Raw genomic sequence first — 19528 nt, forward strand, 5'->3', positions numbered from 1 at the left:
GCATGCCAACCAATTGTAGAGGGCTGTATAACCAAGGGCCTTATAGTTTGAGAGCCAATGATATACTGTTTACTTAATAGTGTTGAAGATGACATGTTTTAGAGGTAGGAATAGGTTGTCCACCTGACAGTAGATATCCAATCACAATCCCACCCCATATAGAAAGTATACTTAGATGTTCTCCTTGAGCCTATCACAATGCTTTGTAGTTTTTTCTCATTTGCCACGTAGTATGGCATAACCTATGATGAATTTTTAGTATATAAATGTCTTTTTATGTGAAATGTAACGAGATCTCAAGCGAACATCTGTTGATGTCTGTTGTAGACAATTGATATTAAAACAGTACAATCCTGAGTTGGTTTGATTATTTGGTGTCAGAGTTATTCTGTATCCCCATCCATTGAATGCACAATATCCAAAGGGACCTACGCTCAAATTGTAAGGGACAGGTTTGCGTATCAGATTAAAAAAAGAGCAAATATTGGTTAAGCCTAGGCAAGTGGTGGGGAATGGCATTCTGCTAACATTTCCTGATGTGCAATGGTATACCCATTACATTAATTCTACAGCTGCTGAACTCTGTATTCAGAAAGGTCTACATGTTATTTGATTTTGAGGACATTTCTAATTAGGTCTCTTACAGCAGAGTATCTCTGATACCTTCCTCTGCCCTTGTTTCATGTGGCAAATAACAAAGATAACCCCTATCACTGCAACACCTATCAGAAGCATTGTATGCTCTGCCTTCTTCTACAGAGATCCCCATCTCTTTCATATTTGTACAGAAAAATGTGCAAGATATATTCTGCTTAGATATACTGTAAAATGTAAAAGATTTATCAGCATCTCAGCAAAGCAGACATTGTGGAGCAGGCCCCGCAAAGGGCATCTATTGAAGGGGAATGCTACAAGAGAAACTCTCTGCAGACAATCCGTGCCCAAGAAGAGACAGCAGGCTAGCCAGTCAGAGGTCAGTGGTATGAGCCTGAAAGCAAAGAGAACAAGTACCACTCTGAATAATTTGAAGATAGCGAGCATTGTACACCCACACCCTCTCTGTAAACCACAGGAGCCATAGGACACAACACTTTCACTGTGGTTGCCAAAGGTGCATGAATTGATGTATCGGGTCACCATGAGGCAGGCAGTGAGTGGAAGGAAAGGGAGAGGTTGTGGATAGGCAGGGGGAATTAGGAAACTGGAAAGAGGATTTAGGAAGAGGTTGGGGAGAGATAGTGAGTGTTCTAATGTATCATATGCAGAAGGGGAATTTCCATAGGTCATTCTGTGCGCAATTGGTGGTCTCATATCATCAAGATGGTTTGTTTCAACAGATGATGCTAACACAATGCTATGTTTTAAGTAGGTTTTATCTTAATTCAGATAGCACAAACACATATACAATGTTAATCCCACTGCAGCAGGTTTACACACAAGAATAGTGCTTGTAGAGTATATGTTAGCAAGTCAGTGGCCCAATCAGGAGATAAACGTGTTGCCCCACAGGACTTCCCATTCCTAGTGTTTGAGTGCCATGGGCAAGAGTGCTTAGTAGTGTTAAGAATGGAACCGGCAGGAGTACACAGTCCTTTTGAAATGATGAAAATAGTAATGGCAGGAACATTTAACTGTGTAGTTATCTTGAAATTGCTATTGTCAGAAGAGCTTTGTAATCCATATAGTGAGGATATCTGAAGCAAGAAAGATATTGTATAGTTATTTGTGTTCCCCAAAATCAATGCCCACATATATCCCCAACCTTAGGCCCGGGAACCCTTGACTAGGGCTCTTAGTGCACGTAGCCGTAGAGGGGTGTCTGCAGGAGAGGGGACAGCTGCTCACCTGGAACAGGAAGTCTGAAGAAGTAACTGTGGAATACGGTTCAGGACAGCATGTTGAAAACACTATGTATCCACTAAGTAACCTCATTCACAATGGCCTACTGAGAATGCTCTGAGGCCTCTGAGAAACGACGCTCATGCCAACAGAGTGGAAGTGGCTAGAGCACTGCCAAGTAGATGCAGAAGAAGCCTGCTGAGTGCCTAAACCACCCACTCTGAACACCTGAACTTTGCCTGTGGAAACTCTAATTAAGGGCACAGGCTGAGCAGCGCTTAAATGGGAATCCCCATATATGGTGTCCGGCCAGGGATTCTGGGACATGCAGCATAGGAATGGGGTTAGACCAAGATAGAATAGAGCTTCAAGAAAGTTGTGTCTTGCCAGAGCTCTGCTCCATCCTGAGGCCCAGGGGCTAGACCAGGAAACTCGCAGACTATTCCAGCCGAGTTTCGTCCATGAGCAGCCTGCGTGTCTGAAGTCTCGGCATGCAAGACTGAATGCAGAAACATTCAAACCATCACATCCTGTTCAGAAGCTGTCCAAATTGGCATATATGGCTTGCAATGTGCAGACAGTTTTTTGTTACGGCGAGTATTGTGACAAATGATTAGAGCAGGGTCTAACTTCCATTACTCTAAAAAACGGTGCCTTACTTAATCACTATCACATACTTGTTTCAAAATTCATATCGTGGATATTCTTATTTTCCCAAAATGCGTTTATGCAAATCGCTAGGCTTTGGTTCCATGAAGAGATAATGTGTTGTGTGACCTGGCTTGGAGCCACACCCTTTGGCCCCACCCAACCACTCGGCACCAGCCCCACAAGGAGGAGAGGCTTCGGAAATAACATTTATTGCATTTACAGCACAATGGACATGCATTCTTCAGACATGTTCAGCTTCTTTTCCTGGACATGGGGAGGGCAATCCACACAATTTTCTAGAATGAAAAGTGCCCTTCTGACCTAGCTCCATTTTGGACCTCACCACTCTACAGTCTTGACAAGCGCTCAACAGTTGGGGCAGACAGAAGAAATGGAAAAGACAGAGATGGACATTATAATCCATTGGTCTTTCATGCTAGCAAACAATTCCAAAGGTCAACACAAATCTAGAGAGCAAATCAACAGTAGTGAGCTAATGGCTCTTTAGTAACGTGTATGCAATGGATGGGATCACATAGAATAACTCTGACTCCAAATAACAGAACCAACTCAGGAAGATGGCAAAGTACTGTTTTGTTAACAATTATCTAAAACAGGGAGTTGACAACGAACATCAATGGACTTACGCTCAGGTACTCTCAGCGATCTTTGCACATCAATGGGCCTCATTACGACACAGGCGCTAATGGGTTAACGGCGCCGTAAAAGGCTGCGGCGCTGTTAACCTATTAGCGCCTAATTACGAGGTCGCATTGCGGGACCCGACCTTAACGGCTGGTTTTATCAGCCGTTAAAGTAGGGACCCGCAAAGGGAGCTTGGTGCTAATTACGGTGCCGCAATTTGCGGCACCGTACTTAGCACCTTCCCCATTCCCATTGAGCCCTATGGGGCAAAAATGGGAATGGGGAAGGGCCATGGAGGAAGGCGGAATTACCGCCCCGCCAACCTTGTAATGGGGTGGTAATTCCCCCTTTCTCCAATAGCACCATGGTCTTCCGCCAGGGTCGTAATGAGGCCCAATATCTTTTATATCCCAAATACATCAGAGGTGATGTCATACTACGTGGCAAATAATAAAAACCTATCAAGGGTCAGAGTTGGCTAAGGGGAACATCTAAGTACACATTCTATAGTAACTAGGAATGTAATTGGCTGTCCACTATCAGGTGGACAACATATGACTACCTCTAAAACATGTAGGGGCTGATTAGTGGAATTATTTGCACCAAAAAACGGGGATTTGTGTGCCATTCCGCCTGCAAATCCCTGTTTAACAAATGGGGATTTGCGGGCAGAATGGCGCACAAATCTCCGTTTTCAGCGCAAATAATTCCATGAATCAGCCTCGTAATGTTCAGAAACCTTAGATGCACCGCTTCTCATTGGTCTTCAAACTATAAGGTCCTTCAATATATGGACTACTACGATTGATTGGCATGCTTGTGCCATGTCTGGAACATTCAGTTCACTTAGCAGCACGTACGCCCATACCAGGTGAAAGGAGATGGGCCCTGACACTACCTCCCCACCCAATTAGCCCAGCATCTCTCATCGCCCATGCCTTCTGCCATGAAGATTGTCTTTGAACTTGGCCTTGCAAAGTATCCTTGTCTTTATAATACATGGAAGTTGGAGCTCTCACTATCGTGTTCTGGGACTCAAGACCGAACTCTATTTTCTGCACTCACTCACGTTACTGGAGTCCATGATTTGGTCAATTTTGTAGGTTTTAAGTTGGCAGTCTTGGTGTTCTTTCTTTGTATCTTAACAAGGGATGAGTCATTCTTCGCACGTTCGCTCCTTTTCAGAATAGATAAATGACTATGGTTGTTTCACTCTTGACTCCAGGCCAGACATCCTTGCCATGCAGCTCGACTATTCTGCTTATGCTTGCTGCCACACCATTTTTCCCTTCTCTCTTGATTGGGCCTGCCTTACTAAATTCATGATACTGATGTCCAGCTTCTATATAATGGCGGCTTTGCCTAAATTCTATTTACTTTGTATAGCCAGCTTCAGAGGCGTTGCTTGGGGGGGGCTGATGGGGCTATAGCCCCAGGTCTTTTGGTTGTAGCCCCGGATGCTCAGGAGCTACAACCAAAAGTCTATAGCTAGCCCCGCCAGTCCCGACATTAACTTATCCCCTGATCTTTTCCACACCTAGCAACACCCCTGGCCAGGTTCTATGATGACCTAGACTACTTGCCAATCGGCATCTGTACAATTGTTGAATGGTTGATTTTCTGCAGCACTTTGTGCATGTGTAATCTTCTTCATATTTAAAAGTTCACGTAACTCTTTACTTCGTCTTTAGTTTCTGTTGGATCCATAAATCCCCTTCAGCCAGTATCTTGTGACGTTGTGTTATGTCTCTTGTGAAATCACTAGCCTCTTTCCGTGCCATTTTTTCATATTCCTTCAGGGAGTTCCTCCCTTAAATTATTATCACGTTCGATAGGGTTGTCTAAATGGGTATCTTCTTTAGAACACATGCTGTGGTATTGGGACAACGTCAGGTGTCAAACACGGCACAGTCTCATTCTTCTAGCATAGGGGAGGAAAGGGATGGGGTCTCCTGCAGAGGAATATAGATGCTCCTCTACAGCAGCCTAACCCCAGCAACCACATCCTGGTTCAAAGTGCAATCTTACATGATGCATGCATAACTTGTATGTGGGCAATGTGCTAGGTGAGTCCTATCCTGTAACCAAATTATCTCTTTCGCCTTGAAAACAAAGAATGTAATGGCGATCTCAAGTCTACAGCGAATACCTGATGTAATATTTCTCTGTACTCGATTCGTTCATTGCCTTTGAGGAGAGGCCTACATTCGTTCTGCCTCGAAGAATGCCTGTAGATGCATGTACTCGCTTTTGTTCCATTGCCTGTATCTAATCTGTGGGAACGATTGGGGAGAAGGCGATTTGTGAAGATCACATACAACGCGGCTGGAGTCAATGTATTTCCGAAGTGGCATATTCAGAATGCTCTTAGCGCGCTTGCTTCATCTTCTGCATAAGTGAATCGCTGTAATATATTCCTGGAGGCAAAGCATGGTGGGCTGTAGATGGAAGAATGCATTTTTATCGCCTCCCAGGTAACTTGAAGACACAGCTATTCTTCTCATGCATTGTGTGGAGTCTGAAAGGCTGACAGTGCACAGCAGTCTCCCAATGCACTGTTCAGATTATTCTGCTTCAGAATTGCATGAACTAAGTAGGGGAGAGCATCCTTCTGAGCTCCCTTTTAAATGATTCTAGTACGGAAATCATTGCTGGTTCATGCACATTGTGATAATGAGAATACTCTCCCATATATTTTAATGGAAAAACGATGTGAATGACAACTAATGCATCAGATGCAAACGTCAAGGTGTTCTCAGCATTGAACCTGGGATGTTCACATCAGAGGTGTGGGAAAAAACCCAGCAATAATCGCACTTGTATGTTTCAGCTTTTTTCCCAATTCTTTGAACTTAATGCTACTACGTGTCTTGTGTACTGCTGATGACGTTTGAACTCTTTGGCGTCAGAACACGATCTTTACGGCACAGGGTCAGAACCAAACAGGCCTTGTTTGGCTTTTTCCAGTGTAGAGACATTTTAATGAAAGGACAATGGCACGTCTTTACCGGTTGTTCTCTGTTGCTGGAAGCTGCGGTCTTAATAGTGGCATGCTAGTTTTGCTTTGCTGGACTGTTCTAGACCATTGCAGAATGAGAAAGACCTGGATAATGCACCAAGCCCTACTTTGGAGCCCTTTGCGGTCAGAGGTACAAGACATTAATGTTGGAGGCTAAATGATGGGAAGTCCACCTTGATCTGGATTTCTGCATTGGTGCTGTTATTGGGTTACTCCCATGGTACTCGTAGTAAGGACAGTTGCTGACTTATTTCCTGTATGAACACTTTCACGTGTCATCAATTCTATGCATTTTAGAGACCTTCTAATCATGCCCCCTGCGCTTAATATACCTGTGGGGCCACAGGGACTATCAGACTGTCTCAGCACTGTTTGCACCTGGTTGTGTGACAGATCTGCGACGAATGTTCTAGTTAGACAGTGGCAGTGTGCAATGAGGCATACCTTGGGCCATCTAAGTATTACCCGTGAGGGATCATTTAAATGTGCACCGTGTTAAAGAAGGCTGCAAACAGAGGGATAATGGCTTGCCAGGACAGCGCGCATCTTTGAAGGGAGCTCCATTGATGCAGGAGGAATTGGGCGGTTACATCTTTTTAAGTAAACCCTAGAAACACATTGTATCTTACTGAGTTAATTTAGGCCTCTCCCGACTAGTCCCGTCTTCATCCTTTTGTTGTCCTGTCTATATGTCAGCGCCCCGATGCCCGCGGGCTTTAGCGCTATATAAACAAATAAATAAATAAATAAAATAAAATCGTGGTAGATTTAATCGAATCCGAATTCGACACATTTTCTTTTATCGACTTTGTCCGAAAGTATATCTGGGGGAAGGTCTCATTGTTTTAATTAATATAGGGCAAAGACGTGGAGGTCTACAGGGGTATATATGTGCAGCCAACTTCAATTAAAGAAAAAAAACAATTAAACGAATTCGGATTCGAGGAAAAATCATATATATATATATATGCAGACACACATTGTTAAATGCTGAATAAAACGAATGGAACGCCACAACAAGAGGCGAGGCAAGGCCAGTTTGTACACGTCACATAATTATGTTGCTTAAAATATATGCTCACCTGTTCACCTGATGTAGCCCCCCGCAACAAGAGGCAAGTCTTTGCCAGTTTGTACACCCACTTGAATGTTGCTATTTCAACATATGCTTACTTGCATACCTGATGTAGACCCTGTAGCATGAGGTGAAGCTTTACTGGAGTGTGCATTCATGACCTTCCTGTATGCAACTTTCTTGCTCCGTCCCACACACCGTGGACTTTACTATGACACGTTTACTGTAACTAGCACCTAGATGCCTCAGGCCTTTGTGCGATGCTATACATGTAAAAAACAAATGAAATAAAATATATCTTAACATGAATCGAATTGATCAAACAGTCTAAAAACAGACATTGGATGATGATGATGTGAACAAATGCAACTGGACCAATTGCACAACGTACCCGAATAAAAAAACGAATTTCTAAACTCATATTTGCAAACTTGAACATTCTTGGAGAGGACTGCAGTGACTAGGTGGAATCTGCCATTGGGATCTCTCCCTATCACAGCTGCAGACACGCACATAAGGAGGGCAGTGAAGATTGTCCCATCTTGGGACCATATGTGATGAAACACTTGCCTCACTTCCCCCCCTCACTGCCCAACGCCCATAAATCAGGAAGGGATTGGGGTACGGTCAGGCCAGGAGGAACCATTAATTAGTTCAGGAACATGACAGCTGGAAGCAGTTAATGGGATTACCTGATACCTGCTTATGCCTTCCCTCAGCAGAAAATATAGAGCCCACAAGACACTAGCTGAGGGTCCTAGGCTTAGTTTATGCAACCATGAGTGTAGAGGGAGGCCCAGCTCAGAGTGCCTTCCATGGAAAAACCTACCATGGCCCCCATAGAAATTCCTTTTGTCACCAAATCAAAAGCTGGGATGGTGCACTTGCACTTGTTCCGTGGATACAGATTGCTGTGTACACTTAACTGTGCAGGATATCAGATAGCAGAGCCAAACCCCCTCATACCTCACAAGAAAATTCGGGCTGAATATGCCACCATGGCCTCCCTGCCTACTGTGGGATATATTGACCCACTCTGCTATACTATGCGGCATCACTCTGCTATCTATGGTGCAAGAAACAGCAAAAATGGCGGCAAAACCTTTGTGCGTGCCAAAACTTCCTAAACCACATTTTTCAACACACAATAAGATGGCTGCACAACCAGCCACCCATGGTACATATGTGGTGGAATGCAGCACATGCTTCAGAAAAAGTGCCAGTGGGCTCCATGACAAGCAAACATAGAGTGCAGAGTGAGCAGCAGCACTTTGCAAGTAAAACTCCAAAATGCCCCTACATAACACTACCCAACACTCAAAATCTTGCTTGGCGCTAAAATTCATTTAACCTATGGAAGCATTATGAATGTACAAAGTCCTGAAAGGTTAAAAGCAAAACATTTTCCAGCACACCTGGATTGCCTGTGAATGAACGTTCTTGTCAAAAATCTGTATGCAGTACCCTGGACTACCTCTGAATGACAGTTCCTGTCAAAAATCTGAGTGTAGCACACTGGGCTCTCCTGATTAGACTTTAAAGTTATCTAAACTAAAAGCCTGCCGGATTAGCAAATATAAAAGGATTGTTGATGAAAGAAACACAGATCTCAGTTATTTTTGATTCCACAGGTTTCAATCTAAGAATGTAATTTACCTATGTCATCTGATGCAACAAGTTTGTTTTCTGCTGGATTTTAAATCAAGAAACTAAGAATAAATTAGCCAAGCTGGGCCTGCCAGAAGTTGAAAAAATGTTTTTTCCACCCAAGAGGAGGGCCTTCCTCTCAGCACATACTCACTGACATATGATAATTGTGGGGTAGGACAGACTTTTGTCTGCAGCCAGAGACTGAACAATGGCAGATTCCCCAGGCCAGGAAATGGATGTGTGAAGAGGTTGTAAACTTGGCTTGCTGAAGGTTCCCAAAGGTGCCGGCTACTCCTTGAACTCCAGGGAGAGACAAATGGCGGACCATTTGCTGCTAAGAACATATAATGAACAATTTTTAGAGACTCATAACTTGTTATCAGGAATGGTGAAAAATATAAAAGGGCAGATTTGTTAGTCTCATTTTTGGCACTACATTTCAAGATGTGATGGAGATGAGTAGCATATTCGGAACAAGAATGACAATATATGTGACTTTATGGGAACTGTATTAATGCTAGAATTGTTAAACTTTACACACACATCCCTAGGGTAAAAACACATATTTGTGGAAATTTGGAGAACATTTGGAAAATGTTTTCATGGTGAAATGTACAAAATGCTGCAGAAAGGTGAAACAAGATCCCTCAGCTGCGGAATTTCGAGGACAGATACTCCATAACATATGTAATCCCTGTATGTGATTTTTGTAGAGGTTACAAATGTATAAATATGTATTTAGGACAAAATTTGATTTTGATACTAGTGGCTAAGGGAGGTTTCTAAGGATTGTAAAAACCAAACCATAAATGTGACATCATCTGTCCTTGATCCAATCACTCGAATGCAAGGCAGAGATGAGGCTCTGATCCAATCCCGTTCCACAGGGGCAAATTTAGTTAAGCCAGCCCATACACCCATTTTTATGATGTCATTTGAAAGCATAACTAGAGACAGCTGACAACACCTAAAGACTGACTCTTCAGATTCCAGCGAAGCACTCTGATCCAGAATTCAACATCCAGCATTTAACATCCTTCCAGATCCAGATGCCAAGGACCAGGCCAATTAATAGCTGAACCATTTTCAGCAATGCCTCAATCCTCAAAGTTATCCTCACAACCCCGTGAAGCACTGTGGTGTGAAAAAGCATCCTGAAATTAGCATCCTGAAACTATCTGGCTTGCTACCATAAATGCTTGCCTGATGAACTTGCAATCCCACTGAATTGAAATATCCAGAAACAAGAAGGGCAGATCCAGTGCAGTTCCGGTGACCAGCCTACCTGATCCAGTCCCGCGCCTGATGTGCTGTCTTTGCTTGATAGACCCAATCCATTGACCAGAATCGTTACTGTCCAAAAATCTTAAATCCCAGTGGATTGTGAGTATTAACAGGACGCTAGAGAACTATTGTATACCTTGCTTATCTTGTTCCATTCTAATCTGCGAAACAGTGCGGTTGACCTATTATATCAAAAATCGCATAAGTAAAAGTTTGCCGCAAATTTACATTTCAAAAAGTTTTACATGTGTGAATAGCTTTAAATTATTTCCTACTTTGATTTTGAGATTCCTATTGTTTCCTTTTGATAAAATCATTGCTTTTGCTTGCTTGCATCTGTTCAAAGCGGCTCCCGTAGGAATTTACAAGAATTTAAGCATTTTTGAACATATTTTGTGTTTTTTCTCTGTTTGGTCTGCATAATTCCTGAATACCTGCTCTCTCCTCACATCTATTTAAATTGCCTATTGGTTGGTTGAGGAGTGTTGCAAGGGGGAACCCCTAACCATAGTGCTATCTGTTCTAAAACAACCCCGAATGATTCCTTTATTTGCTGCATTCTTTTTGTGTTCATTACTTGATTCCTAGTGCATTAAAGATATTATGCATTGTCCCCATCAACCCATTGGTGATTGTTGTTACCTATTAAAAATATATTGTGATTTTAAATTCTAAATAAATAAACAAATAATTACCTTTACAACTAGCCTGATTTCTGGTTCAGTGTAACCTGGGGGTATTGTGAGAAGGGTGTGATATGAGTGGTATATCATTCAGAATATTGAACTTATAGATAAAAATAAATAAGGGTTTCATTTGTGCACTACATGCTGGGCAAGACCTGGATGTGTGCCTGATTGAAATCACTTACACTACGTAAGATATGGTGGATCCCTGCCAGTGCTAGATTAAGACACTACATAAGTCCCGGCAAGTCGAGATAAGGAAAGGAAGTGATAGGTATATATGGTGGTTGCCAGTGTGGGCCATTAAATCAATAAACGCATTGACCCAATTATCCACAATACAAAAGGAGAGAGAAACCCCCTGACTGGGACGGGAAGGAGTCAGCATTCCCAAGAATTTCCAGAAAAGCGACATTGCAAGAGGCGGCAGAAGAGGACAATGAAGACTATGCTAACTGTTGTAGGTAGGTTAGGAGGGTCACCTGGGACCTGGGACAGAGCTAGATAACAGGAGATGGCTGTATCTAGGAATAGCAGCAATATAGAAGCAAGGTTAAGGCTCCAGGAGAGAGCTGAGAACAGGCCAAGAGAATGGAAAAGGCCCTATTGGGGGGTATTAGAGGAGGAGGTGAAGTGAGTCAGGGAGCTACAACCACCAAAGTGTTAAAGCGAGTCAGGGTGCTGCATCCCCAACAATTTGGAAAGGTTAGTAGTTTGGTGTATGCCCAGGACCAGAAAGTGAGATTACATCGACGTGGTTGGAGCTGAGACAAGGGTGGCAGTGGTTAGGCAACAGTCATCCTCCCAAAAAACAAAAACACAGGAAGTGGGATGGAGGAAATCCCATCAAGAAAACCCCATGCAGATGGGATAATACTTATGCATATCATCCAAAGTGGTGGAACCACACTGGAGAGACCCCCGAGAATGTAGCGGGTGGCGACTGGAAACAGTGACTGACCACCTAAAAGGTGACCCCTGAGAAGACAAGGGGTTTAAGCATTGCCAGAGGTGCCCTCAACATCGTGGTGATGATGCAGCCAAGGCAAAGAAATTGAGAAATAATCAGTGGGTCCCAGATGACCAGACTCCACCCAATGACAAAGACTACTGTTGATGCAATGTTATCCTTGAGACTGTGAAAGACTTTACCGGACGTTGTTTATATTATGGGGCATGGACTGTTGGACTCAGGAAATCAGGTACATTAAATGTAGGTAATGTACTTTATTGTTTTACCCATCACAACACGTTCTGATCATAGAGAGTTCCCCATTTGCTGTGTCATATTGAGAAATCTAAAGGTCCTTTAGAACTTTGCCTCACCCTTCATGTCTGAGAAGTTAGTATGTAGAAATGATAGGCAGGTGTGGCCCTAAATGTGATAGAAGGAAATGAAATTGGTCAACCAGAATGTATCGTCCTGTCAGTTGGGGACGTCCGGCATAAAGCACGATGTATCTTGGATCCCATATGGAACTCTGCCATGATGAGGGAAACTCTACATGTTTTTTGTATAAACTTGGTTGACCTATGAACATCCTTAATTCTCTTTCTGTTAGACACCATCCGGTTTTAGCAAACAAATAATCTGGTGTGAATATTATTTATGGCATGCCATTGTTCAGTTCCACTCTCTTTTTGATGCATTATTGGCATCATCTGTGTTTACCAATCATTGCTTTCTCTCCATCCCGTCAATCTGGATCTTACTCGCTCACCCCAGTGCACATATATTTATTGCTCCCTCGACATATGCAATAAAGGACTGAATGAACTCGAGAATGTGATGGAAGAGGAGACATACATACATATGCTTAATTTCATAGCCACTTGAGTTAACCGCATATTTTTACCAATTTAGGAGCACATTTAAGTGAATGCAGATGCCCCTTTTTATTATCCCTTTTGTCTTAATAGCAGGGGTGTGTTTTAAGGGTACCAACATGAGGCAGCGGCACTAGCCTGGATGGGACTTTGGAGAAATGCTCATAGATGTTAAGATGCTTTATAAGGGAGTGGGGGAAATAAAGGAATGGAAAAAAGATATGGTGATTTAGAGGTAATCACAGTCCTCTTATGGGATGGTTTGATTCCCTCAGCATAACATCCCCTAAGCGCTGTGACCATGACCACTAGGAAAAGGCCCATAACCTGATTAATCAAAGGGGGCTGCATTTCAGCAGCCAAGCTGCATAAATACTAATGATCGTGGAGTGGGGCATCAAAACACATGGAACGACCCCCAGGAAATTGTCAACTATTTTTCCGGCGCAAACCAATATCACTTGTAAGTTTAACTCACAAACATGCAAATACCTTGCTCAAACATCATGGAAAGCTGCCGGTGGGCTCAGAACACTGTGAAGCTATGGGCAAACACCAGAGAGTTCATGGTAGCAATCAGCACCACAAACTAATCTAATTACTCACCTACTACTAGCAACGGAGAATTGGGATGTGAGGGGTCCTCTTTCATGACTAACTCATGGGGCAGAGACAATAAGATATCAATAAAACTATAAGTGAATGCTTATTACCTAAGGTTCTATGTATCCGGTAATATTATCCCCATATATTATCGCCATACATAATGTCACCGGGAAAAGGTTGTGGCGACATTATATAGGGTGACCGTATATATGGGGTCAAGGTGAGCAGGGGTTGCAGAAGTGTCCCCGGCTCTCCTTGAAAACAAAAGGTTTTGGGGTTTGCAGGGGTGTCCCACGCATGTTGAATGTGATAATGTCCCTGCAAAAAATGGCAATTATTGGGCGAGTCTTTTGTCAGGCGACATTTTTGCAGGGACATTATCACAACAAACTAGGCTCAATCAGAATATGGGACCCTGAGAGGGCCCAGACTGGGCTATTCACAAGTGGACTTGCAGTACAGCCCAACAGCCTCATGCCTATGCAGAAGGACACTGGCAGCCATTTCATGCCTTGAAGCGATAGGAGGTAGACATATTTACTCCAGTTACCTGCCTGGAAGGGAGAATGCTGCCTGGCAAAATAGTCTCAATTGATTATAGACCCAGCAGAAGCTGAAGGCCCTTGACGTGTGTCCCTGAGAAAAGGGGAAATCCATCTGGAAAATTGAACATTCTGCTAGAGCGAGAAAAACAGGAACATTTCCTAAAGAGATCAAGGGAAGAAAAGATAACGGGAATTCCCTCTGGGAAACAGAGGCAGCAGAGTAAAGAGAAGTGAAACCTGGTGAAAAGATGTAAGGAGAATCCTGAGAATTGGTGAAATTAAAAACCTGGCACCAAGGGGCACCAAGGATAGCTGAAGAAACCTGAGACTAGTTGATCAAAGCCTGATGAAAAGGATGCCAGGCAATTCATGAGAATTGGGGATGTAAAAGTCTGCAAGTGAACCTTTGAGAGTAGAGAACAAGAAATCATATGGGAGTGGAGGCCGAAACCAGGGAAACATATTGTTGAGAAAGTCCATGGTACTATGAGTAATCCTAAAGGGAGACAGAGCACATTGTTTGTAGATTATATTTTTAGATTAGGGCTAACAATGTTACAGATTGGCTATGTATCTTTGTTTCATCAAGGATTTAGGACAGTGCGGTTTGGCTAGAAAAAGACTAGCTAGGTGGATAAAGGACCTCATAAGAAAACTTTGATTCTTTTCTGTTGGCCACCTTTGTTGGACATTATTTTGAATAAAGTAAACCGCTGCTAGATGGCCAATGCCTCCTAATATTAGGGTTTTGGATTTGGATTGCCTTTGAGGTCACCGGCCAATTGCTACACCCCCATTATGTTTTTATCCAAACATACTGTATACACATTCATCCTACCCCGTTCTAAGAACAAGCACGAGTAAAGGCTAGGTTGCCTCAATATTTGCTGTGCCTCCCTTGTTCCTTTGTTTGGCATTGCCAAAAATAAAAGAGTGAGCGAGTGAAGAGTTATAGGTATTAATAGGGGTCTGTGGCAAAAGCAAGATGAGACAATGTGGGATTGGTGGATGAGTATATGGAAAGCATATGAAAAGCCTAGGGCAGTTTTTATCACTGCTATTAGAGACACAAATAGATGGGTCACTTTACAGCCCCATTAAACACTTCAATTAGCCCATAACTCCCTCCCCCTTTGTGTCCCACTTGCTTAGTCAAATACATACTTACTCGGTTCACCCCATCAATTCTGAAATCTGCCTATATACACTGCTGCCCATCACATTTGCTTGCACAATAGACAGAGGGGAATAAGATGCCATAAACCGACTCCCTGACTGAATCAAGACATCACATCAGTTTAACCATACTTCAGTACTTCAATGGCGTCCACCTGGTCCACTCACCTACCAGGCTTATTCAGACCAATTCTCTCCTCTGGAGTACCCTCCTGTCAAAACAGATCCAACTACTACTACGTTCATGACCTGTTGTACTCCCATGCCAGGTCAGAGTAAACTACTTCTGCAAGTACTTCTGTGGTAAAATGTTTAACTCATATAGGTTAGCAATATCTTTCGCTACACAACATCAAATATAAGAAGCACTTCAAGGGAAACGAGAATCACACTGGTACAGTTTGTTATACGCGAGTGATTGCCACCTCTCTACAGGTTATGCTCCACTCCCTTCAGAAGGGCAGTTTTCTTGCCACAATTGTTTCTTCCCCTTTCCACTAACCAACTGCTGATAAGGTTTTTGTTTTAATATCACACTTCTTTGGCAATGTGGGTTTAAGCCCTTCTATTTTAGGACCGCCTTTTCATATGGGCAATCGTTTTTCTTAACATTGAAAACCAACTGCCTTCTTTTGGCTTTGGCAATTCTGAATCTTTCTTATTTTCCTGGGTAGATTTCTTATTTAGCTTTGGCAATGATTCTTTATCTTATCTCTCATATATATTGCCACTTTTTGTTGTTGGCTCGTATTATGCCCCACAATGTCACAATCACATTCTTCTAATGTAGTCATTGGTTTCTTATTTAGTTCTCTGCACCCTTTTAAATCAGCTTGGTTCACAACAGAAGAATTAACCTGCTTTGTATTAGTTAAGTACTCAACATGTTCCTTCTTTACTTGGTTTACTCCGTTTAACACAATTCTATTCTTAAGAACCCTGGACTTGGCCGGTGGGTCATTACAGTGTGTTCCGGGGTCATTATCTAATAGTGAACTCACTGGGTCTGGCGTGCGTGTCTGTTCACCTCGCTGCCTCCATGTCCTCTAATTCAGTTTCCCCACACGGTCTGGTAATCTCTCCTCCATGTTCTTCCGCAACTCGCACCTGCGATCAGCAGGGCTCTCCGGTCTACCACAACATGTAGGTGCTTGTCTGCCACCGATGCTTGTCAAACAAGGGGGAAAATTATCAAAAGGTGCGATTCCCGCTGCACAACCTCTGCAGCTGTGTTCCTCAGACGGAGGGTGGCTACTCCTGCTATGCCGGTTGTGCAATTAAGGTCTTGAGCATTAAGGACCCTCGCAGGACAGGCATCTACTTTTCAGATCACCATGGTCCCAGCATCTCTGGTCACACACAACCTCTGCTTCTGTTGCCATGAGGAGGTAGGAAAACTACCCCTCCTCCTACTGCTGCTACTTCCCATGGCCTGCATGTGAGGGGGCGTTTTATACCTCTCAGTCCTCCTCAGGAGTGGATCACTTTTCCTAAATTGACTGCATCAGGCAGTCCTGTACCTCTGCAGTACTCTTCTTCGGCCCAGTACTTTGGGAATTATGGGACATGTAGTCCACAATATCAAAATTGGCTTTCCTAATAGTTTCCGCTTTGCAATAGGCTATTAGAAGGTTGTAATCTTGGGGGAAATTATATAAGGGGCCTTCCCATTCTTCCTGACTTGGTTCCCCTCTCCGCCAATGTGATCCTCCCACAGAACACCACCCCCAAGGGCAGGATCAGAAAGCACCTGCCTTTCTGTGGCCCCATGAGAAGGGTCCTTGGTGAAACATCTTTGATTAATCACACTTGCTAGACACCATCTGCCTCTCTCCTGCCCTCCACCCTGAACAGCTGTAACCCTTCTCTGTGCCCCTCTGTATCCTACCCCGCTGTATATCTGTTCTGTTGTTACCTCGGAAAAGCCCTTGGTTGTGCATATGTATTTGTGTATATCTCTGTCAAGTGCTCTGTTGCTTCTCGAAGCTAGGACTGCGCTCAATCCATATAATAATAATAATAATAATAATAATAATAATAATAATAATACTTAAAGCTTGCCAGGCAGCCGCGGAAGACATTTTGTTGAGATCACAATATTCACACACGGTGAAGATGTCTCAATTGATTCTATTTTGGACAGTGGTACAACACGCCATTTATGAAGTAGTACCCCATGATAAATTCCCCAGCGGTGGTGATACTAGATCTACCAAATCAGAGTTTGAAGCAGTGAAGAAACACAGCAGAGGCATCAGGTGTATACACACTTCTCAATGCTTTGCAGGAGCCTTTTGGGAGAGCTGCAACCTTCTGGCTTCTGCAGTGGTACTAGGGAGATGTGCACTCACCAGCTGTACCCACCTAAATTGTACATATATTAAGTGGCACATAAGGTGAAAATCAACTCGAAGAAGCGTGACCTCACCTGCGATCCTAACATTAGGTCCAGGTGCAATAGTTCCATTTCACACCTTATTCACAGAAACACTGAATAATGGCCATTGAAAAACGCTCTGTGAATCGGGCCCAGGTGTTTAAAGGAATGGTTCGGGCAGAGAATATTATTGTCCCTATGGGTCGGCCATGTGGTTTTAACCATAAATCGATCGATTGTACAAAAATGTCCTATGCACCTTACCCAAGTTTTCGTCCTTTAACACAAGCAAAATCAGGGAGCAGGGCGTGGCTATTTTGTGATAATCTAATCACTTTCCGCATCGCCCTGGGTGACCTGCTTTTGATGCACTAAATCATATCCTCCGCCCCTGATCCTGACATGACTAGACTCGTACTGCCCATTTCACAACGCCAAAGCACGTCTCGTGTCAATATTCTCTGCGCCTCAGCTACTGACGTGTCGCCATGGAAACGGCAGGAAGCCTCTTTCCTGGACAAGTATAAACAGAGCGTTTTACAACACACAACAGCTCTGGTCAGCTACCTTCGTTGCTTGTAGCCCGTGTGAACAGATACCAGTACCATTGCTATAATTGATTTTCGTTTCTTTGCCACACAATGGCAACAATAATGCCCTACCTGTACGAGCCCGACTATTCCGAGGAGGAATTACTTGACGAGCAAGCTCTGTAGACGATGGGGATTTGGACAACAGTTGGGCGGACGTTTCAACAAATGAAGAGCCTGGGCCTAGTCGCATGGACGGTGTTTCCACCTGGTGCACCTGCAATCGGTGCTCGCTAATGCCAACCGAGGTGGAGAACTGCTGTTGCTGAGAAAACTCTGGATGCTTGTCCTACATATCGCAAGGCGATCTACAGCCGCAACGCATTACCGAGCTGCCAGACTTCACGGCAGTCTGTCTCACACGGTCCGTGTTGAGGATTTTGAAGGTGCTTATGCACAAACTTCGCGCAACAGTTCGCCCTCATAATCCAAGCAATGAGTAAGTGCAGTCTGATTGTGATGTCAGTTAGGCCACTTCAACTACTTCACGGTTGTCCCCTATATTCTCGTAACTTCAAGATATCATTGTCAAATCCGTTTAGTCTTGCAATTCTCTAGTAATAGTCGCATAAAAGACGTTCAATATTGTGCAGTGTCTAGTTAGCATTAGTCCTGGCAAAAATGCCATTGTACACAAGAATTGTCATTGACAACTAAGGTTAAATACACTTATCTTGGTCATTTAAAAACAGATTGTATCTTTTTCTTTCATAGGTGGTACCAGCTGGTGGCCTATCGTTCGTACACATGGTGGCTTCATGGGAGGCTTGGACACTGCGTTCGACGAGTAATACCCGCCTGTGTCATCAAAATAAGAAACCAAATAAAACACAACATATTTTTTATCTATGGTTGTTTCATTTTTTTAGTGAATCAGGTGTGTCTCAATTCAGCAGTGTTCCGGTGCCTTGTCTGCACGCCTCCCGGCCCATCCATCCCACCCCCTACTATCAAAGGCAGTTCGCACCAGTAGATGTCGCTTCTATGGGGGGCTGTCAGGGGCGCAAACGGCCAACGTGCCAAAATGCGTGTACACTTCAAAAGGTATCCCACGCCCAGGGGCCATTGCTCACATGGCCTCCTCAGACCCCGTGTCTCCAGGCAGGCCTCCCCTGAAGCAGACCGCGCCCCTGCAATCCACATAAGTGTGTCTCCATTCAGCAGTGTTCCGGTGCCTTGTCTGCACGCCCGCGGCCCATCCATCCCACCCCCATCTATCAAAGGCAGTTCGCACCAGTAGATATGCTCTGCCATGGGGGGCTGTCAGGGGCGCAAATGGCCAAGGTGCCAAACAGCATGTACACTTCAAAAGGTATCCACGCCCAGGGGCCATTGCTCACATGGCCTCCTCAGACCCCGTGTCTCCAGGCAGGCCTCCACTGAAGCAGGCCGCGCCCCCTGCAATGTACATAATACCACGATATATACACGTCATTCATTCACAAACACACCCCTTTTTGTTATTCTTTATAGACCACTGGATGTTTACCATGAGAACATCTTTGAGCACTACAAGTCAACTCGTGAACGTGCTACTCTGTGACCACTTCGAGTGAAC

At 43.7% G+C, this 19528-nt stretch overlaps 1 protein-coding gene across 4 annotated transcripts in view; it reads right to left on the reverse strand.

The window, feature by feature from the left end:
• Positions 1–19528, reverse strand: part of DIAPH2 (diaphanous related formin 2) — a 5141990-nt gene that overhangs the window by 3233588 nt on the left and 1888874 nt on the right. The window lies entirely within an intron of this gene.

Source organism: Ambystoma mexicanum, chromosome 5p (assembly GCF_040938575.1).
Source record: "Ambystoma mexicanum isolate Mex_15411 chromosome 5p, UKY_AmexF1_1, whole genome shotgun sequence".
Lineage (NCBI taxonomy): Eukaryota > Metazoa > Chordata > Amphibia > Caudata > Ambystomatidae > Ambystoma > Ambystoma mexicanum.